The 5269-nt window shown below is 39.5% G+C and overlaps 1 long non-coding RNA gene across 1 annotated transcript in view; it reads left to right on the top strand.

Moving 5' to 3' along the window:
• Positions 1 to 717: 717 nt before the first annotated feature.
• The window catches only part of LOC109302724, a 10788-nt gene continuing 6236 nt past the window's right edge, over positions 718 to 5269 (top strand). The window contains exons 1-2 of the long non-coding RNA XR_002098905.1: positions 718 to 807; positions 1698 to 1703. This is a non-coding gene — a long non-coding RNA (uncharacterized LOC109302724). The remainder of the gene's footprint in view (positions 808 to 1697; positions 1704 to 5269) is intronic.

Raw genomic sequence — 5269 nt, 5'->3', positions numbered from 1 at the left:
TGATAGCAGTGTATTAATGGAAACACAGAACTCAATGTGGATTAACCACCCAAGCTTCTCAGGCAGCTTTCACACTACCCTCATGAGATCCTTTCCAGCCCTACTTCCCTGTAATTCCTACCCACTGAGCTCTGTGCTGCCATAGGAGTGTGAAACTTGCTAATTTAGGTATACCTACACAAAAGTGGTCACTGAAGTGACTGTAGTGTAGACATATCCTCTGAAACTAGGACTGAAAGAGGTGTCAGCTTATTTGGAAGGATGGAGGGTCTAGAAATTGACTTGAGACCTAGTAGATCTGGCTTTAAGTAGACCTATCCTTCATTCCCAAAGAATGAAGTTATCAGTAATTAGCTATCAGCTCTTCTGCTTTTTGAAGCTTTCCTGTCATTTCCCCCTCTGTTTTCCATCCTGCACCTGCCCTTGGGACAGGTCAATCCTGTCAAAGGGACCCTAAGCTGCTAAGATAAAGGAGACAATCTGGTGTACTAATTCCATCACTATTTATTTAAATAAAAGAAGAACATGATGAGCTTGAAGAAAGCTAAGATGGGCTAAATATAATAAAGACTTGATGAAACTATACATCCTATAAAACCATAAAAACTACCATTTAGTAGACCCTAGGGCTATCTTGCCATGTTGTCCAGTATCCTATGATGCACAGTGGCAAAGGAAGGGAGAATAAACAGGGTATGACCAGGGTTTTTGCCCTGTACCTCTTCCACTTGCAGCCTCCAACATTTAAGGTCCAGAAAATTCTGATTCAGAGGCTGTACTCCTAACTGCCGTGTTCAATAGCTACTGGTGCACCTTTCCTCCAAGAATTTGTCCAACCCCTTTTATTAATTGGGTTGAACTGTCAGCTTCCACTGCGTCTTGTGGCACTGAGTTCCACACTTTAATTATAAACTGTCTGAAAAAATAAATGTTTACTCTTTTTTCATAGTTTATAATCTTGTGGCATTAACTGGTCCCAGATTTATTATTTTGCAATAAGTGTGTGCATTTTCAAGTGGCTTTCACTGGGTGTCAGCTATTTTCACTACCACCTCACCATTAGCTTCTAAATACTGCTGGCAAGATTACACTCATGTGGTTAACACATGCATATCTTCAAACTGGTGTCTTAAACAGGACCCACAGGAAAGCTCTTAGAAATGTCTCTCTTATTTCTGTGGAGGAGGAAGGGTGGCTTGAAGAAGGTTGTTTGTAAATTGAATAACTAAAGCACATGATCCAGATTTACTTTTCCCTTTCATGACTGCTTGATCTAGACCAGAATTTTGGAAAACTGGGCACAAACAGAAGAAAGTCATAAAGATTTAAAAGGCAGATTACTTAGCCTGTGCCTCAGCTGATTCACTACAACTGCCTGCTTTATCCTATGGTACATAAAAGTTAAGTCAGAGCAGTGCTTAAATTACTGAAGGATGACTTCCAGTTATCATGGGATATTGGTGGACACCCAAAATAGTTAGAATTTGAGACATGGTGACCTGACAAATGGCCCTCCTTTATTTCATCTGAATGTGGGGCAATCTCTAACACAGGCAGTGTTTCTTACTGTAGCTTTTACAGAGTCTGAGAGACCTAAAGGCTCTCTCTCTGTCTGGCAGCCTCAGGAAATAAACCCTTTTATGACTGCTCTGTCTCTTCTGAGCCACCATGGTGGTTATAAAAACTACTACAAAAAGATCCCGGTGTTGAAAATAAAAATGTGAAAATGTCAATTTATAGTATTGATAATTTGAGAAAGTTCTTTCATGTGTTCATTTTTTAGCATTCACGTCATGCTAAATCATCATCCTAAACACTATTTTGACAGAGCATTGTCATATGTGGACTGCCTGATTACAAATTTAGCAGATAAAGACAAAGCAAGAAATGGCAGTAAAAAATTCAAGCTAGAACATTTCAAATGACAAGTCATGCATGTATTTTTTAACAGAGATGATGAGTAACCTGTGCAACAAACTACCAAGGAAAGAGTTTGATTCCTCATCTCTTGAAATCATTGTATCACAATTAGATGACTTTCTGGAAGATATACTTTAGGCAAATGCAAGGTGCTGGTCTCAATATAGGCATTAACTGGAAGAAATTATATTACTTGCATTATAAAAGAGATCAGATTAAATGACCTAATGATCCCTTATGGCCTTACAATTTATGAATCTATGTAAAACAATAAACTCTGGGGGGAAGTTTCCCCTCAAGAGCCCTTTCATTTCCTTTCTGTTCTGGCTGCTATCAACCATCTAACTGTTGATATTTAACATCTGCAAATTAAATTCTGGTATCTTGTATGTGAAGCCATAGGGATAAACAGATAAAAGTGAGTACAAATAATAGGGTTTTTCATTCAATGAAATATAGTGAGTTTCTAAAATAAGTCAGATCTTCTAAAGTAAGTGCCACAGAAGCCTTGGTTTTGCCATAGATCAGGGTGGTAAAGCTGGTGGCCTGTGAACGGCACCAGGCCCATGAGGAGTTATAGTGCAGTCCAAGGGGTCAAGCTATACTATTTCCCCGTCTGCTTTTCTTCCTGCTGCTGCAGCAGCTGGGATTTATGGAGCACATCAGCATGGCAGGAGTGGGCCTGGCGAGGCCACTGCCCATGCAGCAGTGGCAGGAGGGCTCATGAGCTAACGGGCGACAGGGTTCACACTGCTCACATGACAGCAGTGTGGAGTGCTCAAGCTGTCTGTCAGTGACAAAGGAAATAATCTCATACTGCTCAGGGAAGGAAGGAAGGAGCTTATGGTGCTTGCATGATGGCAAAGAGGGGTGCTTACACTGCCCGCATGGTGTGGCAGTCTTTGCTGGACACACAGCAGGGATCCTGGGAAGCCTGTACGCTGTGCAGCTCCCAAGGCATGAAGCCCCTATTATATATATATTATATAATATATAATCTAAATAACAAACTGTGGGCCTCAATTCTATCTTTATATATGTATATACTGTGGATGGACATGTTGTTTGAAATGTATATCCTATATGCTTAACTAATACTCTTATTATTCCCTTAAAATTCTTCATGAGTTCTGACTAAGGGAAAGCTAGCATTAAAATCTACCTGAAGCAGTGCACTTCAGCTGTAGCAAATACCTAAGCCCTTCACAAAGGCAGGCAGTGTTTCTTGGGCAATTACATTACTAGCAAACTTGCAAAGCCCAGCCAACAAATCTTTCAGTGGTACCCATTTTACCAGGATCAAAATGATATTATGTTTGCCTAATGCATACTGAAACTGGTAGAGATAATTAAACATCCAAACTGCCTGAGCAAAAATAGAGTAATCAACTGCATTCTTCCTAAGCAGACAACTGTAAATTAAGACATGTGCCTATTCTTCATTTTTTGAAAGAGCCCTACATGATAGTAATCCTCCTGTAAAAAAACCAAAACCAAAATTGAATTCATTCATTTTATTAACTACCTTAGATGACCTCCACAAAAAAGTGGAACTACATGTCTTCCAATGATTTTATCTTTGTTGTTCAGGGCTTAATTGTATCCTTAAAATCAGGACACATGAATGTATTATTAAAATGAGACATCTGGTAGGAACCCTAAATGCTTCTGTGTCAGGAATTCACTGTGAATAACTTGTAACCATAAATCTGTTGTGCACATCTGCAGAAGCAGAAGGAATCACATCTGACAGCAATGTTGCAGAGCAGTCACAAGAGTACACAGCTACAGATGAATCCAAGCATTCCAGTCCTCTGCGGTCTTTACAGAACCTGATCTAACTGAAGAAACTCATCCTATGGCATCTCTTTCATTTCACATGAACCAGAATCTTTCAAAAACAGAACTTCAGGAAATCACTAAGCAAATATATGACTCCTTTGACTCCAGTGGTATTTGGTGCGCTATTACACTGAAGCACATGCTTACGTGTTTTTCTGGATCAGGGCCTAGCTGTTTTGTTGAAACTAATATGAGATGACTCAACCAAAAAAACCAACCCTTGTAGTCAATTCATTACTTTAAGACTTGCTTCCTTTAAAAGATATTTGTGGCAGGAGGATCTCATTACTGTGTTCTCTACTTCCTAAAAATGTCTTCACTTTTCAGATCCTGAAGAAGATCTTTGTCTACCTGAAATAATTGTGGTGAACATAAGAATACATCAGGCTTGTACATCCTGACACACACAAACTACATTCTTGATTTCTGTAAATAGCTTTTTCTGGGAAGCTACTTTTCTCTTTTGATGATGATGAATAATAACTCTGATTCTCATAAATGTATTATTTTCCTATGACTACACAGACAGAAACACCGTTACATCTTCAGCTCCTTAGTTACCTTTTCATTGTATTCTTGCTACATTTGCTGTCTTGGTGACATACATGATGGTGATGACTTACATATGATGGTGACGCTTACATACTATCCCAACCCTGCAATTCTTTCCCAGGCAAATTAAGCTAAATGGTGTTCTGTGAGAGAAAGGCTGGGCAGTAAAATGTGTCAGAGCACAAAATCATATAAAAGTGGGGTGGAAAAGGACCTCAGGGAGCCATCTAATTCAAACCCCTGCCCAAGGGAGGGTCATCCTTAAGTAAAATATCTTTTCTAGGTCTAACCAGTTCTAAAAAATGTCTAGTCTTGGAGAGTCTACAGTCTGTCTAGGAAATCTTTTTCAGTGCTGAAGCACTCTCATAGAAAATTTTTCCTAATATCCAGTCTAAATTCCCCTTGTTGCAATTTGAATGGATAAAGTGGATAAAAATATCTATTGGGGGAGGAATAAAATGAACTGGTGGAATAAGATCACAAATTGTATTTGTGCCAAAAATGGTGTTATGCAGCTGGAAAACAGCCATTTGGGCATGTAAAGTGAAATAAGATTCTGTCCTTCCTGTTCTGCAAGAGGCACAAAGCTCTCTGTTCATTTCAATGGGGGGTTTAATCTGTGCTATGATGGAGTCCCACTGGTCAAAACTCTACAGCCTCTTACAGAAGGACTTAATACCTGAAAAGTAAGATTTGTGGACAACTCTACTTAACAGACAACACTGACTTCAGCATAAAGATCCTCCTCCAGCGGTAGGGAAGGGCCTGTATTTAAAGCCCACCCCATCAAGCCTTAGAGTATTTGAACTCGCACATCTTATGTTGCAAACAAAATATGCTGGGAGAATCTCCCTTCCTCCATATATACCTAACCCAGTCAATAGCCAAGGAAAGAGCCAGGGGGTCAGAAAAAGAAATGAAATAGCCTTACTCTGTGGCTCAGAGATATAATCAA

This window comes from Gavialis gangeticus, unplaced genomic scaffold (assembly GCF_001723915.1).
Source record: "Gavialis gangeticus isolate Ggan-Ray unplaced genomic scaffold, GavGan_comp1, whole genome shotgun sequence".
Classification (NCBI taxonomy): domain Eukaryota; kingdom Metazoa; phylum Chordata; order Crocodylia; family Gavialidae; genus Gavialis; species Gavialis gangeticus.
This window is presented reverse-complemented; position numbering and strand designations above follow the sequence as displayed.